Below are 22,403 nucleotides of genomic sequence, written 5' to 3'. Positions count from 1 at the left end.
GACAGATAGTTTACCCTCAAATCTTCACAGAGATGTTTTCTGTAGATTAGAAGTCATTTCATTTGTGAATGAAAAATGGCTTCTGATATATATATATATATATATATATATATATATATATATATATATATATATATGAGGGAAAAGAAACTTATTCAACTGCTCCAGGCTTAGAAGAGATTGTTGGCGTTTGGGATTAGGTGAGAAGTTCCATTCCAAGTACTTTCTAACTGAATAAATGTGAGAAGTGTTTTTGAAAACTAAAAAGCTTTATCTTAAAGTAAATGTGAGAGGATTCTTTTAATTATGGAGAACAAGATTGTATCACATTTACCTAAAATTCTCTGTGAATGTTTTGTTTCCTTTGCTATAGAAACAACACACAACTGTGGCTGTTGTGAAGTGTGTGTGTGTGTGTGTGTGTGTGTGTTGTGTATTGTGTGTGCCTGTTTTTTAATGGAGGGTTGTTTGAAGGAAATTCTGTACATATACTCTAAAAGAGAGCAAGTCTGACAAGTTTCTCTACCACTTAGATTTCCTGTTTACGTTTATTTTGAGCATTACTGTTCACATTGTGTGTGTTGTAGGATTGACAATATGCCGTGTAAATAATGATAGTGAAATTAAAATGTATGCTAAGGGTTAATTGTAATCATGAAATTAGTTTTAGTTGAGATGAAAAGCGTATCTTGCTTTTGGGAATTGCTCAGTGCTCCCGTCCCTCCATCCCTCCATCCCTCCGCTCACCATTCATTTTATTCTGTCAGCACTCACTGACCCCTGCTCTTGTATGCAAAGATGAATGAGCCATGGGCCCTGCTCTTAAGTAGCCAGCAGCTTGTAGGTGCTTGGTCATTTCGGTGATTCTCTTTCTTTTCATCAATATTTGTCTTCCTAGTACCTAGATCTACTGGGTATTAGGGATACAGCAGTGAAAAAACAGGAATAATCTCTTCCTTTATGAAGTTAATCTCCAGCCCAGTAATAAAAGTCAACACGAATAAAACAGAAGCAACAAATATGGAGTTGAACTTGTCAAACAGAGTAAATCTATCAATCATTTAGTACACAGACCTGATCCTTTCTTTGGTGAGAAGCTAATTAATAAATGAGATGAAAGGTTTAAAAAAAAAAAGACTATTTTTTAGAGCAGTTGTAGGTTCACAGCAAAGTCGAGGGAATGATACAGAGATTCTCATACCTCCCCTGACCCCCTAAACACACATAGTCTCTCCCATTATCAGCATCTCTCAGCAGACTGGTGCCCCTGTTATAACTGATGAATCTCCAGTGACATATACCAGTCACCAAAAATCCATAGTTTGTATTAGGGTTCCCTCTTGGTGTTGTACATTCCATGAATTTGGACAAATGTATGACTACCGTTATAGTCACATACAGATGTTCACTCTCCTGAGAATCCTTTGTGCTCCACTTACTCACCCCTTTATTCCCTTTAGCTCCTGATATTTTTACTGTCTTCATAGTTTCATCTTTTCCAGAATGTCACACAGGTGGACTCATAGCCTTTTCAGAGTAGTTCCTTTCACTTAAGAAGTGACTGACTTCTTTGCAACCCCATGTACTGTAGTCCACCAGGCTCCTCTCTCTGTGAAATTCTCCAGGCAAGAATACTAGAGTGCGTTGCCATTCCCTTCTCCAGGAAATCTTCCTGACCCATGGATTGAACACAGGTCTTCTGCATTGCACGTGGAATCTTTACTGTCTCAGCTGCCAGAGAAGCCCTTCTTTCGCTTGTGCGTGTGTGTGTGTGTGTGTGTGTGTGTGTGTGTGTGTTAGGCACTCGGGTGTGTCTGATGCTTTGTGACCCCATGTACTACATATTTAATGTCGAGTCAAGAAATGGCTTGGCAGCTCATTTCTTTTTAGCCCTTCATAAGAGTCCAATGTTTAGTTGTATCACAATATATTCATCCATTTCATCTACTGAAGGACATCTTGGTTGCTTTCAAATTTTTGGCAGTTGTGAATAAAACTGCTATAATTATCCATGTGCAGGTTTTTGTGTGAACATAACTTCTCAGCTCCTGGGTAACTGCCAAGGAGTGTGGTTGCTGGATTGTATGGTAAGAGTACGTTTAGATTGCTAAGAAGATGCCGGACTGTCTTCCAGATGCTATACCTTTCTGCATTCCCACCAGCAGAGAACAAGCATTCCTGTGGCTCCACCTCCTCGCCAGTATTTGGTGTTGTCAGCGTGCTGGAGTCTGGTCATTCTCATAGCCCTGTCATGGTGTCTCTCATGGTTTAAATTGGTGTTTCCCTGACGACACCCTCTTTGGTGAGATGCCTGTTAAGGTCTTAGGCCCACTTTTTTAAATTAGGGGAGCATTAGCTTCCTAGGTAGCCCTAGGGTAAAGAATCTGCCTGCCAATGCAGGAGATACAGGAGACTCGGGTTTTTTGATCCCTGGGTTGGGAAGGTTCCCCTGGAGGAGAGCATGACAACCCACTCCAGTATTCTTGCCTGGAGAATCCCATAGACAGAGGAGCCTGTGGTCCATAGGCTTGGATAGAGTCAGACACAACTGAGTGACTTGGCATACACACACACATTTTTAATTGGAGTTGTGGAATCACCCATAGAGATAACAAAACCAGATTCTAAAAGAGTGATTTCTAGACTCAGTCTTGGGAGATTCTTAGCATTTAACTTATTGACAGCTTTACTGTTTCAGTAGATTAACTATTAAATGGTTGTTCAGTTAACTATTGTAACTTCATCTGGAAAGGGTAAAAGTCAGATGCTAGTTTTAAAATCCAGATCTGACTCAGATGTTAGCACGTGTGGCTGTTGTACCAGACTTCCCTGTGTAGGCAAGGACGTTAACTGGACTTAGCTTAGCGTCGTGCCGTTCAGGTTTACTCGACTTGCCCCACTCTTCCGCTGCTGTTCAGAGAGGTTGATCCAGTGAGAGGTACACCTGGACTGCAGCCGGGGTCAAAGGGGCAGACTCTCTGTTTCCCTCAGGCCTTGCTCTGTAAAGGGAGCACACTTAGTTTTGTTGTTGTTGTTTTTATTTCTATCCAGTCACAAACCAGTATTTCTATGCCAGACAATGAAAGTGAATTAACAGAAAAATGGAAATTTATAAAAACGTATTAAAAAAAACATACACAGGGACATCCCTGGCCGTCCAGTGGTTGAGACTCTGCCTTCCAATGCAGGGGGTGTGGGTTCCATCCCTGGTCAGGGAGCTGAGATCCCACATCCTCCGGGCCAGAAAACCAGAACATAAAACAGAAACAATATTGTAACAAATTAAAAAAAAATCTTAAAAAACATACACAGTTCAAACCTGTATTAGATTTGGAAGACATACTATTAAGCTATCAAATTGCTTTAAAGTTTCTAAATACCGCCTCTTAATCTTCTGTATGGCCCTCCTGTGGGCCTGCCCACCAGCACAGGCTCAGCAGTCACATAAACGTCCGGTGTGTTTCACAGAGAACTGGACATCAGCTTTGTGATCTATACCCACTATGTCCACTTGGTACTGATTTGTTTTAAAATCACCTAATTTTCAAAGTTGTGCATATAAAGCAGTGAAAACTTGGACATTCGAAACAGCTCTTTAGGAACTGTGAACCTCGCCTCCCCATCTTCTTTTCTGTAGAGTCCCTTCATCTGAGGCTCTTGACAGCTCTGTGAAGTCAGACTCTTTCTACTGTCCCCATTTACCAGTGAACTAACTCAATTTACCTGAGACTGTTTGAGCTTCCCAGGTGGCTCAGTGGTAAAGAATCTGCGTGTGATGCAGATTGAACTCGGGTTCAGTCCCTGGGTTGGGAAGGTCCCCTGGAGAAGAAAATGGCAACCCACTCCAGTATTCTTGCCTGGAGAATTCCATGGACAGAGGAGCCTGGTGGACTATAGTCTATGGAGTCCCAGAGAGTCAGACACGACTTAGCAATTAAACAACAACATATAGCTTGTTAGGGGAAGACGTGGACTGGAAACTCAAATTCCTGCCTCCTATTTTAGAGCTGAGACTATCCTCCTTCTATCAATAAGCTCCAATGTTTTACATAAAATCACTACTAAGGTCAAAGCAGCAGACTGCGTTTCTGACACTGGATCTTTTGGGGGCAATAATAGTATAATTTTCTTCACAGTGAGATTCTTCCTTTAAAAAAAAAAGAACCCCGTCCTAGTTAGTGTCAGTGCTTCTCTAAATCAGTTCCAGGAACCACTTGTACTGTGATGGAGCTTCCTAAGGATAAGCAGTCCTCTCATTTTAACAAGGATAAGGCAATGGCAGCCCACTCCAGTGTTCTTGCCTGGAGAATCCCAGGGATGGGGAGCCTGGTGGGCTGCCGTCTATGGGGTCGCACAGAGTCGGACACGACTGAAGCAACCTAGCAGCAGCAGCAGCATTTTAACAAGATGAGCCCTTTGAAAGCTGCCTAATGAGAGTTTCAGAATTTTGAACTTGATACTGACTCTAATCATCAAAAAGTGATGCAGTAGCCCTTCCCACCTTTTTTAGTACCATATACTGCCTCGCTTTAACCCTTGTTAAGTGTTCAATAAATCTGATGAATAAATAATAGTAGTTTTTTTAGTTAGTATAGTAAGATTTCTAAGCTTGAATTACATGAGTAGTTAAACTTTGATCTAAGAGAAGCAGATGACACCAATTCTGTGTAAAACAACTCTGTGACCAAGAGTAGGTATTCAACAATAAAAACATTAAATTAAAAAATGGTACAGTGCATTCTGTGGGATATGCTTTCTCTGGCAATTCCTTTACTTCCCTTTTGCAGTAAAACTAACTCCCATAAATGAGGTCCCTAAATTTGTCAAACCTCAGAATCATTTTTAAAACTTAAAAAAATTTTTTTTCTCTTAAATTTTTTATAATGAAAATTGTGTTCAAATACACAAGAAGTTAGGGGCTGCTCTGGCTGGAATCAAGATTGCCGCAAGACATATCAGTAATCTCAGATATGCAGATGACACCACCCTTATGGCAGAAAGTGAAGAAGAACTAAAAAACCTCTTGATGAAAGTGAAAGAGGAGAGTGGAAAAAGTTGTCTTAAAGCTCAACATTCAGAAAACGAAGATCATGGCATCCGGTCCCATCACTTCATGGCAAATAGATGGGGAAACAGTGGAAACAGTGGTAGACTTAATGTTTTTGGGCTCCAAAATCACTGCAGATGGTGATTGCCAGCCATGAAATTAAAAGACGCTTACTCCTTAGAAGGAAAGTTATGACCGACCTAGACAGCATATTAAAAAGCAGAGACAAAAGTCCGTCTAGTCCAGGCTATGGTTTTTCCAGTAGTCATGTACAGATGTGAGAGTTGGACTATAATGAAAGCTGAGTGCAGAAGAATTGATGCTTTTGAACTGTGGTATTGGAGTAGACTCTTGAGAGTCCGTTGGACTGCAAAGAGATCCAACCAGTCCATCCTAAAGGAAATCAGTCCTGGGTGTTCATTGGAAGGACTGATGTTGAAGCTGCAACTCCAGTACTTTGACCACCTGATGTGAAGAGCTGACTCATTGGAAAAGACCCTGATGCTAGGAAAGATTGAGGGCAGAAGGAGAAGGGGACAACACAGGATGAGATGGTTGGATGGCATCACCGACTCAATGGACATGAGTTTGGGTGTACTCCGGGGGTTGGTGATGGACAGGGAGGCCTGGTGTGCTGTGGTTCATGGGGTCGCAAAGAGTCAGACACGACTGAGCGACTGAACTGAACTGAACTGATAGCTCAGCTGGTAAAGAATCTGCCTGCAATGCAGGAGACACGTGAGACGTAGGACATGGGTTCGATCCCTGGGTCTGGAAGATGCTCTGGAGTAGGGCATGGCAACCCACTCCAGTATAAATAATCCCATGGACAGAGGTAGTTTGAGCATTCTTTGGCATTGCCTTTCTTTGGGATTGGAATGAAAACTGACCTTTTCCAGTCCTGTGGCCACTGCTGCGTTTTCCCAATTTGCCAGCATATTGAGTGCAGCACTTTTACAGCATCATCTTTCAGGATTTGAAACAGCTCAACTGGAATTCCATCACCTCCACTAGCTTTGTTTGTAGTGATGCTTTCTAAGGCCCACTTGACTTCACATTCCAGGATGTCTGGCTCTAGATTAGTGATCACATCATCATGATTATCTGGGTTGTGAAGATCTGTTTTGTACAGTTCTTCCGTGTATTCTTGCCATCTCTTCGTAATATCTTCTGCTTCTGTTAGGTTCATACCATTTCTGTCCTTTATCGAGCCCATCTTTGCATGAAATGTTCCCTTGGTATCTCTAATTTTCTTGAAGAGATCTCTAGTCTTTCCCATTCTGTTCTTTTCCTCTATTTCTTTGCATTGATCGCTGAAGAAGGCTTGATTTTAGAAGGTTTTAGAAAAGGCAGAGGAACCAGAGATCAAATTGCCAACATCCGCTGGATCATGGAAAAAGCAAGAGAGTTCCAGAAAAACATCTATTTCTGCTTTATTGACTATGCCAAAGCCTTTGACTGTGATGGATCACAATGAACTGTGGAAAATTCTGAAAGACATGGGAATACCAGACCACCTGACCTGCCTCTTGAGAAATCTGTATGCAGGTGAAGAAGCAACACTTAGAAGTGGACATGGAACAACAGACTGGTTCCAAATAGGAAAAGGAGTACGTCAAGGTTGTATATTGCCACCCTGCTTATTTAACTTTTATGCAGAGTACATCATGAGAAACGCTGGGCTGGAAGAAGCACAAGCTGGAATCAAGATTGCCAGGAGAAATATCAATAATCTCAGATATGCAGATAACACCACCCTTATGGCAGAAAGTGAAGAGGAGCTAAAAAGCCTCTTGATGAAAGTGAAAGAGGAGAGTGAAAAAGTTGGCCTAAAGCTCAAGATTCAGAAAACGAAGATCATGGCATCTGGTCCCATCACTTCATGGGAAATAGATGGGGAATCAGTGGAAACAGTGTCAGACTTTATTTTGGGGGGCTCCAAAATCACTGCAGATGGTGAGTGCAGCCATGAAATTAAAAGATGCTTACTCCTTGGAAGAAAAGTTATGACCAACCTAGATAGTATATTCAAAAGCAGAGACATTACTTTGCTGACTAAGGTCCGTCTAGTCAAGGCTATGGTTTTTCCTGTGGTCATGTATGGATGTGAGAGTTGGACTGTGAAGAAGGCTGAGTGCTGAAGAATTGATGCTTTTGAACTGTGGTGTTGGAGAAGACTCTTGAGAGTCCCTTGGACTGCAAGGAGATCCAACCAGTCCATTCTGAAGGAGATTAACCCTGGGATTTCTTTGGAAGGAATGATGCTAAAGCTGAAACTCCAGTACTTTGGTCACCTCATGAGAAGAGTTGACTCATTGGAAAAGACTCTGATGCTGGGAGGGATTGGGGGCAGGAGGAGAAGGGGACGACAGAGGACGAGATGACTGGATGGCATCACGGACTCGATGGACGTGAGTCTGAGTAAACTCTGAGAGATGGTGATGGACAGGGAGGCCTGGCGTGCTGTGATTCCTGGGGTTGCAAAGAGTAGGACACGACTGAGCGACTGAACTGAACTGATGGACAGAGGAGCCTGGCAGGCTACAGTCCAAGGGGTTGCAAAGTGTTGAAGATGACTGAGCGACTAAGGATACATGCATACAAGAAGTTGAAATAGTGCGGTGAACACCCATCCCTGTGAACACCTCTTAGATCAGCAGTTAACAATATTGACAGACTCACTTTCTCCCCCACCCTCTCCTCCCCTGCCGTCTGTACGAATAGACCTCCTCTCTCTGCGTGCCTCAGCTTGATTTAATTTAGGTGAAGCCTCATTGGTAAGAATGCTTCTTCATTGTCATGCGTGCTTCAGATTACAGCACATCAGGAGGCGGACGATGCCCGATCGTCCCGTTATTCACAGTGTTGTGCGATCGCTTGTTCGTGGTAGGAGCTGCAGTCAGATGCAGGAGTGGTGTTGGGTACCGTGTGCATGGCCCCCAGCACCTAGTCCTCACCTGAGGGGTTCAGCATCCTTCAGCCCCTGCCAAGATCCAGTGTTTCCGCCCCAGACCCAGCTGGCGTTCTTCTGTGAAGCAGCCCATTCCCCCATCCTCTGAGGCATGTCGACAGCTCCTTCTGAAAAGCCAGGGTAAATGCTTAATGCTTTCTCTGTAATTACCGTGTCTGGAATAGCTCTCACTAAATCAGACTTTCCCACCATTTTTTCAGGTCCATTCTCCTCTCTGACACAACCCAGTTGATTTACCTTATAATTTCCTGCCTCAGACCCAGAATCAGCCATTTATCCAATGGGACCTGGATCCTTTTCTTGAAAGATGATCTTTATTTATCTGTTTATTATTATTATTATTTCTTGGCCATGCTGCACAGCAGAAGGAATCTAGTTCCCTGACCTCGTTCCCTGTATTGGAAGCTCAGAGTCCTAACCCCTGGACTGCCAGGGAAGGTATGGTATTTAGAAGTAAAGAGCTGACATTAGACACACTAATTCTACCTTTATGTCATTGCTTCTAGGTCCTTTCAGTATTAAGAACAAGGCACTATGTGGACTTCTTTTAATCATGTGTTCATACTGGGTACTCTGATTTGAATTTAACTAACTTTCTGAACACTTTTATGTCTCTTATTTTGAAAGTCTTGGTTATTGTTAATATATTTGCTTACTTCTTTCATATATACACATGTTTGAAATTACACCATCAGTGTTACAATTAAGAATGAAAACCTGAAGAGATTGAAATTTTCTTTGCAGTTCTTTTTGTACCTGAGGAGTTTTTAAAAGCACAAATTTCTATACTCCCCAGATCTATTAAGTCAGAGTCTTAGGAGTTATTAGTGTCAGCTTGTAGGTTTGTGTTTTACAAATACATTCATGCTGTCTCACCCTGGTCAGTCTCAGGATTTCTGGAAGGTGGGAGATCTGTTTGCTTTAGGTAATAACGCCCCCTACACCTGTTCTTACTCCTTCTGAGACATTTTTCTAATTTGATTGTAATGTCATTGTTAAATAATTGGCACAGGGAGAAAAATGTAAAGAAACAAGAAAGGGATTGACTGTGAAACAAAAGGAAGATGGAGAATTTGGCGGCGGCTGGTGGGGGGGTGGGGGGGGGTGGGCGCGGGGGATAGGGAATGTAGGGAGCTTAAGAGCAACTACCATGAAGTAACTTCATATTTTCAAAGTCTGTTCTCTCCAGCATCTTCCTTACAGTTCTTCAGAGGGCTTTAAGCAGTAACCTGTCTTGAAAGACATTCTAATGTCTCTTTAATAACGGCCTGCCACTTAGCACGTATGCGGTGTTGCCAGGCACTCAGTGTTTCTGTACAACACCTCACCTCACCCTTGCAGTGACCCTATGCTTGCCTCATATTGTTCCAACTTTAGAGGGGAGGAAACTGATGTAAAGACTGCAGTCTCTGCTTATCTGACAGGTTTCTCAGGAAAACACCACGCTTGTCTTCAGGGGAGCTGGGTTCTCTAGGAAGTGGCAGCTCCCTGCGCTGGGCTGGGTGCGGGGCTCTGTGCCCGGACTCTGACGGCAGGGGCTTTGGGAGGGAGGGGCTGCCCCAAGGCTGAGCTGTGATGGGGGCTGTAGAAGTCCCAGGCCCACCCCAGAGAGCCCGGATCGCAGGTGTTCCCCTGGGGAGAGGGGGGCTGAATCTGGGACCTCTGCCTGGACAGTCACTCCGGGCCGCCCCATCCCACAAGGGGCCTTGGCCTTGGGGGAGGCAGCCTCGTAGCCCCTGCAGCAGAGGTCCCAGGGAGGTCTGGCTGCCAGGACTGTCCTGAGCTGGGTCCTGCAGCTGGGGTCAGAGGTCCTGGGGGTTCTCACAGAGCCCACCATGTCACCAGTAAACTTGGTATAGTTTCTCCAAGACAAACTGTCCTTGACAAAGACTTTTTAAGAAAATTTTCTGTTGATTATCCTATTCCTGTTTTTCCTATTGAAGATGTATGTTCAAAGAAGTAAAGAAAAAAATTTGCTCATGTCCCTTATTGTACCCACTCCAGTATTCTTGCCTGGAAAATCCCATGGATGGAGGAGCCTGGTAGGCTACAGTCCATGGGGTCGCAAAGAGTCGGACACGACTAAGTGACTTCACTTTCACTTTCACTCATTGTAAATATAAAAGCTTTCCTTGTAACTCACTTTTGTCAGCCTTTAACCTTCATGTTATAGGATACTGGCCAGGCCAAGTGTTTACTGTCAGATTGCCTTTTACCAGGCCTTCCCTGGTGGTTCAGTGGTAAAGAATCCACCTGCCAGTGCAGGGTCCCTGGCTTGGATGGATTCCCTGGAGGAGGAAATGGCACCCACTCCAGTATTCCTGCCTGGAGAATCCCATGGACAGAGGAGCCTGGTGGGCTACAGTCCATGGGGTTGCAAAGAATCAAACTTGACTTAGCTGGCTAAGCAACAACAAACCTTTTACTGTTGTTTGTAAACATCAGATGTTTAGAATCTCTAATCCAGTCCTCAGAGTTTTACTCCCTTTTTAACCATACGTGAGAGTTTCTCAAATAAGTCAGTGCAAAAAACAGCCTTTATGCTGCCTTAGGGGACCCCGGAGTTCCAGACCTTCCTCGCAGCTCCGTCTTTCATCCTGTGTCTCCTGAAGAAGGAAGTGACTCTCTCTGATCTTGCCTGTCTGTCTGTCCCAGCAGTCTGTCCTCTGCATGAAGCTGAAGCAGAGGGCTGCGTGCTCCTTACCTGGTTCAGAGACTTCCTGCCAGCAGTTTGTTTGGGCCTAGGGGTGCAGGGCTGAAGTAGGGTGTCCCTGATCCCCTGGCCTTCCTCTCCCTTGTGTGTGTGTGTGTGGGGGGGGGGGGAGGTCAGTGCTGTCAGCAGCAGACAGTCCCGATGGTTTCGTCTGCATTAGTCCAGGCTGTAGTTTGAAAGTGTGCTATTCGTTACCTTCTTGCTTTGGGGGCTATATCTATCTTCATTTCTGTTGGAGGCTCTTGAAATACATACATGCATACAGTATCATTTCTTGATACAAAGGAACTTACTTACAAAACAGAAAGGGACTCAGATTTAGAGAATGACATGGTTGCCTGTACACACTGTTATATTTAAAATGGATAACCAACAAGGACCTACTGTAGAGCACATGGAACTTTGCTCAGTGTTATATGGCAGCCTGGATGGGAGGGGAGTTTGAGGGAGAATGGATGGATACATGTCTGTGTATATGACTGAGTCCCATTGCTGTTCATCTGAAACTGTCATAACATTGTTAACTGGCTATACCTCAATACAAGATTTAAAAGTTAAAAAAGAAAATCATTTCTCAGTACTCCAAATTTTGGCACCCACCAACATAATTTGTTTCTTTATCATATTCTCTAAACTAGAAATGAAATGTCTTAAAATTATGTGTAGGTCATATACTTTAATGTATGGTTAAAAGACAATATAATAAAAAATGACATTAAAAAAATGACATTAAAATTAATGGTAAAATCCATTTTATCATTAATTACCTTTAGTTTCTTCTTTCTAATTGACCATAGACTGTGTGTGTGTATGGCTTTGGAGAGAAAACAAGATAAAGACTTTAAACTTCTTTAATTTTTAAAATTTATATCTTTAAATTTAACTCCCTTTAAAGAAGTATCTTAGAATGATATAACTGGAAGATGGTATAGGGGAGATCAGTAGAAAACAGAGTGAAGTAAAGTACTTACTTGTTCATTTTTTAGAAGAAACAGCTTCACATTAAGTGCTATGCATTGCGTGATGTGGCCTATTACCTCATGACTGTCTTATTTTAGAAGATATAATCCTCATGACATCCTTTGCTTTTAAGTGATTGATAATAGATGACTGAGTGATTAATAATTGAATAAGCTTTTTGGCTTTTGTGCTTGTTTTAAGAATTTGCTAAAGCTGGGTTTTGTTTTTCTTTTAATGCTACCTAAAGTTTGGCTGTGTCCGTGAATGGAGAATGTTTCTAGCTGTGCCCTGTGTATGAACCTCTGGTTATGAGCACTGTTTCTCTGAGTCTACTCTAAGCTGTGCTTGTTGAGTATTCTCTGTTTTATTCCTAAATCACGTATGGCAACCTCTTTGGCTGTCAACAAACTGTATAGCTTACTGTGATGTTTAGCCTCCTTATACAAAAGAAAAAAATCTCAAGTTATTATATGAACTGTTTTCTAGTGAGTAAGTCTTATTAATAAAAAATTATTAAACAAGTTTAAAAGGAAGCTGAATAATTCCTAAAAACTTTATATAAATGTATGTTCAATATAGAAACCAAGGAAAACCAGGACATAAGAAAAATATTATCTACAATCTCACCAAAGAGACAATTACTGCTTATAACTTGCCTTCTAGTCATTTCTGTGTTTTTCTTTTTGTATTTGAGATCATATGGAGCAAGCAGTATGCATAATTAATGTTTGTCTCCTACTTTTAAAAACTTAACATTATATCATAAGGATATTCTGCAAGAATTATTTTTCTTTAACATTTTTATGGTTAAATACTATTCAACTGCATAAGTGCAGCATAATTTTCTTGACTAGTCTTCATTATGGACATTCTGTTTGTTTCTAGTATATTCGCTGGTATATGTTGCACTGAACTTTTAGGCATAATATCTTCCCTGTGATTAGGATTATCCCCCTTGAATACCCTCCCACTTCTGAAATTTTGTATTCAGAAGGAAGGTTATTAAGGTTGTTGGTACAGACAGGTTAGATGGTTCTACAAAGAGTTCTACTAAGTTGCACTGTTTGTACTCCCCTTGGGCTTGCCTGGTGGCTCAGAGGGTAAAGCGTCTGCCTGCAATGCAGGAGACCGGGGTTCGATCCCTGGGTTGGGAAGATGCCTTGGAGAAGGAAATGGCAACCCACTCCAATAGTCTCGCCTGGAAAATCCCATGGACAGAGGAGCCTGGTGGGCTACAGTCCACAGAGTCGCAAAGAGTCGGACACGACTGAGCGACGTCACTTTCACTTTCACCTCATGAAAAGGGTTTGAAATCTTTGTGATCCTAAAAATGTTAGGAACCACTGATGTGTGTTTAGAAAAAGAGATTTTTATGTTTCTCAAGCATAGCAACATGCTTCAACCCAAGTAGATATGCAGGAAATTTGTTGAAAATAGGATCTTGGTGGGACCTCCATGAGATTGAAACCAAGACTGCCTTTCAGGAAAACAGGAATAAGGTGTCTTGTGCTGTGTGTTGTGTGCTTAGTCATGTCCGACTCTTTGCAATCCCACAGACCGTAGCCCACCAGGCTCCCCTGTCCATGGAATTTTCTAGGCAACAATACTGGAGTGGGTTGCTGTTCCTTCTCCAGAGCAGAAGGTATATACTCATAAACTTATACAGAAAATGACACTGAAAGAAATATTTGAATGCTCCCAGGTAGGGGCAGAAGACCAACAGTTTAGATGGAACTGGAAGCTGAATGCTGTAACTCTTCCTCAGTGTCAATTTGAAAACCTTATTGCATTTACTTCATATTTGTCAGGCAAATAGAAGGTTTTTGAAACCATTCTCTGTTTCTGTGAAATCAGAATAGGAGGCATAGCGGCCCAGTCCTGTGTGCCCGAGTAACCAGCTGAAACTAATTTCTATCTTTCTCTGCAGAAATAGTGCTTCCATGATAGCTCAGTTGGTAAAGAATCTGCCTGCAATGCAGGAGACCCTGGTTCGATTCTTAGGTTGGGAAGATCTGCTGGAGAAGGGATAGGCTACCCCCTCCAGTATTCTTGGATTTCCCCTGTGGCTCAGCTGGTAAAGAATCCATGTGCAATGCAGGAGACCTCAGTTTGATTCCTGGGTTGGGAAGATCCCCTGTAAAAGGGAAAGGCTACCCATTCCAGTATTCTGGCCTGGAAAATTCTATGGACTACAGTGCATGAGGTCACAAAGAGTCAGACACGACTAAGTGACTTTCACTTTCACCTTTTCTTTGTGTAGAAATAAAGTCACATGAAATGAGATATAGTCTGTTTTCTTATATCCTGATAGTCACCTAGGCTAGTGGGCCTCATAGCAAGTTACTACTAATTATTGAAATGCTAATAGGATTTAGTATTTCTAGAAGATTATTTATATGAAATATATATGAAATATAAGTAATCTTCTAGAATATTCTGTATATGAAAACAGCCCTTTCTGAACTATTTATTACTAATTCTAGCTGATAGTATTGGTTTGAAAGTAAATTTTTTATTGAAATTAAAAGTGATTCTAAGGACTGTATTTTAGCTTTCATACTTCAGAAATCTTAATGATATTTATCAATTTGTTTAGTTATAAGGTATGAAAGGCTCATGGGTGCCTCTGTCCCAGGAGAGAATAAAGTGGTTCAGAATGTGGGCTCTGGCATCAGAGGCCCTAGGTCTGTGTCTCGCCTCTGCCATCCCCAGAGTATATGGCTTTCAGCAAGTCCCTCAGACCCTTGCCTTGGTTTTCTCATCTGCAGAACGGAACAGCCCTGATACCCAGCTCCAAGGCTGATGACAAGGATGACCGGAGACAGGTGCTTGTTACATCACCAGGGTTCTACCTCCTCCTCCCCCTGTCATCACCTTGGAAGGCAACATTCAGTGAAACACGTTGGGTGACAGATTGGTTTACCACTGTGGTCTTTTTTTTTTTTTTTCAATTCCTTTTCCTTTTTTAAGCCTCTGGAGGCTCTGTGCTGACTTTGCAGACTTGGGGCGTACTCTGACACCTTGGCCACTGCCTTCCCTGTGCCTTTTTTCCCTCTATCTGTAGATAACAGGATAAATGTCTTGCTTACCTTTGAAGTACCAAGAACAAGAAGGAAATGTTTGTTTTGTTTTGTTTTATAATTGTATCTGTTTATTTCTGGCTGTGCTGGGCCTTCATAGCTGCTCAGGTTTTTCTCTGAGGTGCACAAGCTTCTCATTGAGGTGGCTTCTCTTGTTGTGGAACAAGGGCTCCAGGGTGCAGGCGGCTTCAGGAGTTGCCCTTCCCAGGCTCTAGAGCACAAGCTCAGCAGTTGTGCTGCAGCAGCTTGTTTCTCTGCAGCAGCTTCGTTTCTCTGCGGCATGTGGGATCTCCTATATTGGCAGGTGAATTCTTTACCAGTGAGTCACCAGGGAAGTCCTCGGGAATGTTTTTAATAAGGAAAAAAAAAAAAACCTGAATGATTAATGGCAAAATAAAACTGAAGCATTTAGTGAGACTTGACTGTCCCAAGTACCACACTTATTATGCACCAGAATTTTACCACTGGTTGTGAAGGGCTATCGGATCTGGTTGCAGTCATGTCTGACCGGCCGAGGTTGGTTGGAATGTGTCAGAGCAGCGACATTTAGCATCTCTGATGGACTGGCTTCCCTCTGCTCATGGAAAGGTGCTTCCCATTTCTCTTCAGCAGCTGTGGTTCTGCTTCCCACAGAGCCAGGACGTTTCATGAAATGGAATGAACTGTGAGTGAGTCCTGCCACAGAGCGAAGCTGCCCCTTGGGCCTCAAGTTCTTGTTCGTTTAACAACACACCTAGTTTTTAGCCTTGTTGAGTGCTGGCTCAGTTGGTAAAGAGTTGGCCTGCAATGCAGGAAACTGCCTGTAGCACGGGAGACCTGGGTTCAATCACTGGGTCGGGAAGATCCCCTGGAGAAGGGAATGGCAACCCACTCCAGTATTGTTGCCTGGCAAATCCCTATGGACAGAGGATCCCAGGGGGCTACAGTCCCTGTGGTCGCAAAGGTTTGGACACGACTGAGCGTGCACATACACTGGCATTGAGTCTCCTGCCTTCTCCCCGTGTGTCCCCTCTACTCATCACACAAAACCGTCTGTAGTTCCCTGAGTATTCCCTGTTCTTTTTAGTGCTTTTGTGCCTTTGACTTAGTCTAGAATGGCTGCCCAGCCCACTTCTTACCCCCGCTTCTTATCCCCCAACCGTGCCCCCCCTCACCTCTGTGCCTCAATGTCTGCAAACACAGATCCAGCCTCTCCCAGCCTCCCTTCCTCTGCGAAGAAGCCCAGGCCACCTGCTAATACCTCGGAGAGCGTCTAGCAGGAAGCAGACCTGGAACAAATATTTGGATAACCAGAAGAACGGTTCTTTCACCTTTTAATGATTCATGTAAATACTGACCTGAACGCCAGATCACACTCACGATAAAGCGACCACATCCCTGGAGAAGCACGCCCCCTTGAGAGCAGGCCTGCTGCCATTCAAAACTAAAATGTCAGAACATTTATTAGTGAATAACCCCGATCTACTCTGTATTTTTCTTTCTCACATACATGGGTTTCCTTGTCACCACCTCCTAAAATGGATTTCTTGTCACGACATGGTAGTAAATGCTGTCCCATACTTTAAAATGGTGTATCTGCCCTGGGAATGTTGAGGTATTTTCTTCCTTGAGGTGATATTACTTTTTTCAGATTTGCAAGAGATTATCTTATACCAATCACAGTGTCTGTGCTTTGAAGCCCCACATGGCAGTGCTGTTTTTCGAGCTGTGATGGAGGCAGGCTTCAGGGCAAAGCGAGGACGCACTTCAGTCATCTCAGAATGTACAGCAGCAGCACCTGCCTTGAGGGTGCTCCGTTCATTCCAGAACGCCTTCCTGGGAAGGATGAAAGCACTGCTTGCTCAGCTTTCTAAAGGGTATTCCCGACGGTCTCTTTGAACATAAAGGCTATGTCTGACTTCTTTCTGCTCTCCCTCAGTAAAATGCTTTCCTTCACACCCTAAGCATTATTGATGATCCTGGTGGTGACATACTTTTCAGGAAAGTTTTCAGGAAGATTTGGAAATCATTAGGTGTCTTCACTGGGATCGCCAGATGTGAAGGAGAATGAAGAATTAAACTCTGTTTGGTTTGATTGGTGTTAGATTGTGAAGTTCATTGTTCATGTTGTTGTTGTTCAGTCGCTCAGTTGTGTCCAACTGTTTGCAACCCCATGGACTGCAGCACACCAGGCTTCCCTGTCCTTCACTGTCTCCTGGAGTTTGCTCAAACTCGTGTCCAATGAGTCAGTGATGCCATCCAATCATCTCATCCTCTGTTGCCTACTTCTCCTGCCTTCAATCTTTCCCAGCATCAGGGTCTTCTCCAATGAGTCGGCTTTTTGCATCAGGTGACCAAAGTATTGGAGCTTCTGAATCAGTCCTTCCAATAAATATTCAGGGTTGATTTTCTTTAGGATTGACTGGTTTGATCTTCTTGCTGTCCAAAGGACTCTTAAGAATCTTCTCCAGCATCACCGTTTGAAAGCATCAATTCTTTGTTATATTAGTGAAAAAAGCCAAAGGGTAGGATTAAATAAGCACGTCCCTGGATTAAAAAAAGAAAAAAGTTGTAGCAGTGTGGTCCCTAGGGACTGATGAAGGACTTGCGCTTTTAAAATATATTAAAAATAATTTGGGGACTTTCCTGGCCATCCACTGGTTAAGATTCTGCTCTTCTTATGCAGGGGGGTTGCAGGTTTGATCCCTGGTCAGGGAGCTAAGATCCACATGCCTCGTAACAAATTTAATAAAAGACTTTAAAAATGGTCCACATCCAAAAAAATACAAAAAACAAATAAAGATGATCTGGAAAGGAGAGTGGAGAATCTCAGCACTTCTAGGTAAGCAAGTGGAGCTGATGAGCACAGCTGAGAGAAGGTTCCACAGTGGGCGGGCAAAGGAGGAGCAGATGTGGGGGGCTTGTTTTTCTGCTGGTTCAGCTCAGTGGGTCCTCTGTCTCTACCTGACAAAATGCTGTGGCTGTTCTTTTGAAGGGTCTATTCAGCGGGGTTAATTTCTCGCTTCTCATCCTACTAGGCTATTTGGCTTTTAAATGTATATTCCCACTCTCCACTGCATACGTAATATATATGCATACATGCATTATTCACGTGTTTAAAAATCTTCACAGATTTTAATTCACCGTTTTCTCCCCTTGCTCTGCCTTTGTCTTTCTCTCCTCACTCTTCCCCCAATCCTTTCCTTATTTTTAGATAGGTCATTTTGTGGGAATAATGTGGTGGGACCTGTATTGTGAAATGTTGACACTTTTATTAAAATATTTTGTGTAACTTACTATATGCTGTTTTTAGGATGAAAATACCACTTAGGAGCTTTCTTTTTAAAATTCAGTAATTGCTCATCTCCCAAACACAGAGAGTTAAAATCTGCCCGATTGTATCCTTTTATGATTTCTGAGAGGTGTTATAATCTGCCTTTTATTACTTGTGGGAGATGGGGCTTTTAAATGACGCTGGTGTGACTTGTTTTTACAGTCCTGTCTTAAGGTCTGTACTCTTGCCACTGAAATCATGGCATAAACTTTGACAAATATAGCTTCATCACCTTTTGAAATCTACTGCAAAATGATTTATTGATCAGTTGTTTAGTACTTATAGTTGATTCTTAAAATTCAGTTTGCATCAGCTAAAAATGTAGTACTATATATTCACAATAAGAAATATTGTTTTAAATGTGTAGTGAATGTATGTGACTCAGTTAATGAGCTAAGGCATGAAAAAATAGTTATTTGGATTTCATAAAGGTGTTTAAATTGCGTGTTTCATAGACCTCTTGGTTAGCGGTGCATGGTAATTAACTTTGATCTAGGCCGTTAAACAGTCTCACAAATAAAAATTTTCTGTAAAAGGATAACCAGTGTATTATCCTTTTATTTGTAGACATTAACCTATATTCTGGTCCTTTATTTGCCCATTTCTTCTTTTCATTTATTCCTTCTTGAGTACTGTCTGGTAGTTTTCTGACCTGATTTAGAATCTCTAGTTTATTTCTATTTTAAAACAAGGACCAAATTTAACAGGAGACCATTGGTGAGATAAATTGGCCTACAGGCTCAGACTAACACCAGCAGATTTACTTCCTTGTGTTTAAATAAAGTACTCATTTTCCATGAAATAACAAACTGTACTTGCAGGCATGATTTATTCAAATCTGAAGAAGAAAAACTAAAAAAGGATTATTTAAGGTTTAGAGTCATAGGGAAAGTAATATTTTCAGTTATCTCACTCAGATTCTCAAAATACTTTTGTTGTTATTTTTGTTTGGTTGCTAAGTCACGTCTGATTCTGTGCAACCCCATGGACGGCAGCATGCCAGGCTTCCCTGTCCTTCACTGTTTCCTGGAGTTTGCTCAGACTCATGTCCATTGAGTCAGGGACGCCATCCATCCATCTCATACTCTGTCACACCCCTTCTCTTCTTGCCCTCAGTCTTTCCCAGCATCAGGGTCTTTTCCAATGAGTCGGCCCTTCTTATCAGGTGGCCAAAGTATTTTTGGAGCTTCAGCTTGGGCATCAGTCCTTCCAGTGTATATTCAGGGTTGACTGGTTTGACTCAAAAATGCTACCTTAAACCAAATCCAGCAGTGACATAGCCAGTGGATGCAAAGCCGGTTTATATTCCAGCAAATAAATAGGTGACACAGCCCGGAGCAAGACATTCCCCATTTGTTCAGTCCATGAAGAAACACACATTGACTACCTACTGTGTACACACAGATAACCACCCTGAGAACCTTTGTCTGGGGAGAAACCTGTGAACAGATCCTAAGGCAACTCGAGAAGGGCAGTGTTAGAAATATTCTGGGACCTGAGAGGAGGGGTGGAGTTCAAAAAACTGCTGGCTTGAACTTACATCATACCTAACAGAATAAATAGGACATTAGAGGTGATAGTGTTAATACAGAAAAGGATCTTGCATGAAATCTCCCCCTTTTCAGATGTAATTTTAATTTCTGTGTTGACAATGGAAAGTTTATATTACTAAGGAATTTGCAGTTTACCTTCCTTATGCATTTAACAAAATGCAGTACATCGACATGGTTTTTAAACAGTAAATTTTATCACAATTTTAACCATTTTGGTCAATTACTTTAATTTGGTTCAACTACATTTTGTTTAAAATTATACCATATGCTTCTGGGGAAACATGATGGATTTTATTACCCAGACTTATTAATATTACTGCCAACCACTTTTAATTTTATTTATTTGTGATTTTTATCAGAAGGTAATCCTTTTTCTCGCTGATGACCCACACCCTCCTCCATTTCCAGTTCTGCCTTCATTGCCAATGGAGGCATTGCCATTGGTCTTAAAATGTATTTGAATATAGTCCTTTTCCATAAGAAAATGCATCCTACATATTCAGGGACTGATAAAGCCTCTATTTGGGTTTTCCCAGTGGCTCAGACGGTTAAGAGTCTGCCTGCAATGCAGGAGACCCCAGTTCGATCCTTGGGTCAGGAAGATCCCCTGGAGGAGGAAATGGCAACCCACTCCAGTATTCTTGCCTGGGAAATCCCATGGACAGAGGAGCCTGGAGGGCTACCAGACATGACTAACACTTTGACTTTTTCACTTTTCAAGGTCTCTGTTTAATCTTGAGTGTATCCGTTTTAAACCCTGATTGAGCAAATTACTTGACAGCAACCCCCCACTCCCCACCGCCCACCTCCCATGCCCCGAATGGACCACTGATCCCCAGTGCAGTGCAGTCAGCTCTCAGCTCTCTGGAAGGAGCCAGAGTTGTGTCTTTATTAGCACAGGGTGTCAGCAGGGGAAGAGTGAGCTCAGAATCTAGCTCTAGGTTCCAGAGAGAGACCGCGCCCCCAGCCACATCCTGCCACAGGCAGGCTGGGGATGCCCAGCCCGTAGGCACACCCTGTGTCTCCTGAACTCCTTGATTATCCCCTCCCCCCGCCCCACCTCCCTGATAGCTTCCACCTCTTGCGCTTCTTGACTCATGATCAAGTGCAGCTCGAGAAGGGATGCTAATGTGATTTTTCTAATTAATGGTGTTTTTTTTTTTTTTTAATCAAGAGGGCTTTTAAACTGTAGAATTTAGTTTGACCTGTTAAGTCCTAAGCTCTGTGGCTCAGGCAGAATGACAATCGAATCGCAGGCGGCCGTCAGCGGCAACCACGTCCCAGAGTGAAGCCGCCTTCTCAGGACCTCTGGTGTGTGCAGGAGCTCTTCATTACCAGCTTAGCTTTCGAGGCTTCCGTGGCATTTCAGAGCCATGCCTGCATTACTTTCACTGGCTCTAAATTCCTTTGTGTTCGTATCATTTCTACCAGGGCATGACTGTCTCAGGAAGATACCGTAAGGGTGATTTGGGGGTGATGGGGAGCTTTGTAAATTGTGAGATGTAAAGTGAGTAGTCTGACCTGATTCCTGACAATCCCCTATTTCCATCCGGGAATAGGTGATTCTGTTTTTCAGTACATTTCCACCTTTACGGACATACTGATCTTAGAAGATGACCCACCGATTCCATCTTCCATTTCTGGTCAACAGTAACCTGTTGATTTCGACTGTAAAGGGAATCAGCTGGTGCTTCTGAAGGTGTGTGAACACCAGTGAGTCACAAAGCCAACTCAAGTCTCATTCAGTATCCAGGAGGAGGAGCGTGTATGCTCTCTCTCCAGGGAGCTTAGTACTATTACACTGTCTGACTGCATCCTTTGAATCACAGAACGTGGCGATTTGACATGACTTTTCTTAATTGACTCGAAGTCAGGCAGATAGTTCTCAGATTGGTTTTGCCTTTGGATTTGAGAAGTGAGCAAATCCAAGTTTTTTTCCAGTGACTATTATATAGCATTACTAAGAGCACAGCACCGTGCAGGGGATATCAAGTTCTTCTCTTGCTGAATTCCTCGAGTACTGCCAGTATCAGTGTTCTCTCTGGTCGAGCCCCTCTTTCCTGGCCCATGTGCTCCATTCTCATCCTTCATCTCAGGCTCCCTCTCATAAACCAGGCAGAGATGGTAGGATCCAGGCATCTATTTGTGAATGCTTACTGAGGGTCACATGGCAGGAGGAGCACTGGGGGTGCAGTGGCTCATCCCATGGATGAGGTCCCTCCCCTTTCGTGGAACTTAGAGTTTAGTGCGGAGTTGGAGGGGAAGGGGGAGACCCATTCCCATTTGCCTGTCTTTGTACATGAGGTTTTGCGGGAACACAGCCCTACCCATCCACCCTGTCTGTCTGCTCTGGGCACTCCAGGGACATCTTCTTTGCAGTGACCCTGTGGTCCAAGAGCCTGGAGTGCTTCCTGCTCCAGAGGGTGAGGTGAAGAGGTGAGTACAGGCAGGAGCCGACAATGTCCCAGGAAGAGCATCCACCCTCTTGGGGAAGAGGACCAGTGTGGAGCCTGCAAGCAGGAGAAGGGACCTATTCATACCTGAATTTCAGGGCAGTCACTTTGGCTACAGGTTTCCCTGGTGGCTTAGTGGTAAAGAATCCGCCTGCCAATGCAGGATTTGCCAGAGATGTGGGTTCAATCCCTGGGTCGGGAAGATCACCTGGAGAAGGAAATGGTAACCCACTCCAGTGTTCTTGCCTGGAGAATCCCATGGACAGAGCAGCCTGCTGGGCTGCAGTCCAGGGGGTCACAAAGGACTCGGACA

At 43.1% G+C, this 22,403-nt stretch overlaps 1 protein-coding gene across 2 annotated transcripts in view; it reads left to right on the top strand.

Moving 5' to 3' along the window:
- Nucleotides 1–22,403, top strand: part of GALNT7 (polypeptide N-acetylgalactosaminyltransferase 7) — a 134,307-nt gene that overhangs the window by 42,277 nt on the left and 69,627 nt on the right. The window lies entirely within an intron of this gene.

The sequence above is a fragment of the Ovis canadensis genome, chromosome 2 (genome assembly GCF_042477335.2).
Source record: "Ovis canadensis isolate MfBH-ARS-UI-01 breed Bighorn chromosome 2, ARS-UI_OviCan_v2, whole genome shotgun sequence".
In the NCBI taxonomy this organism is placed as follows: Eukaryota; Metazoa; Chordata; class Mammalia; order Artiodactyla; family Bovidae; genus Ovis; species Ovis canadensis.
The sequence above is the reverse complement of the archived record's forward strand: the minus strand, read 5'-3'. Positions and strand labels throughout refer to the sequence as shown.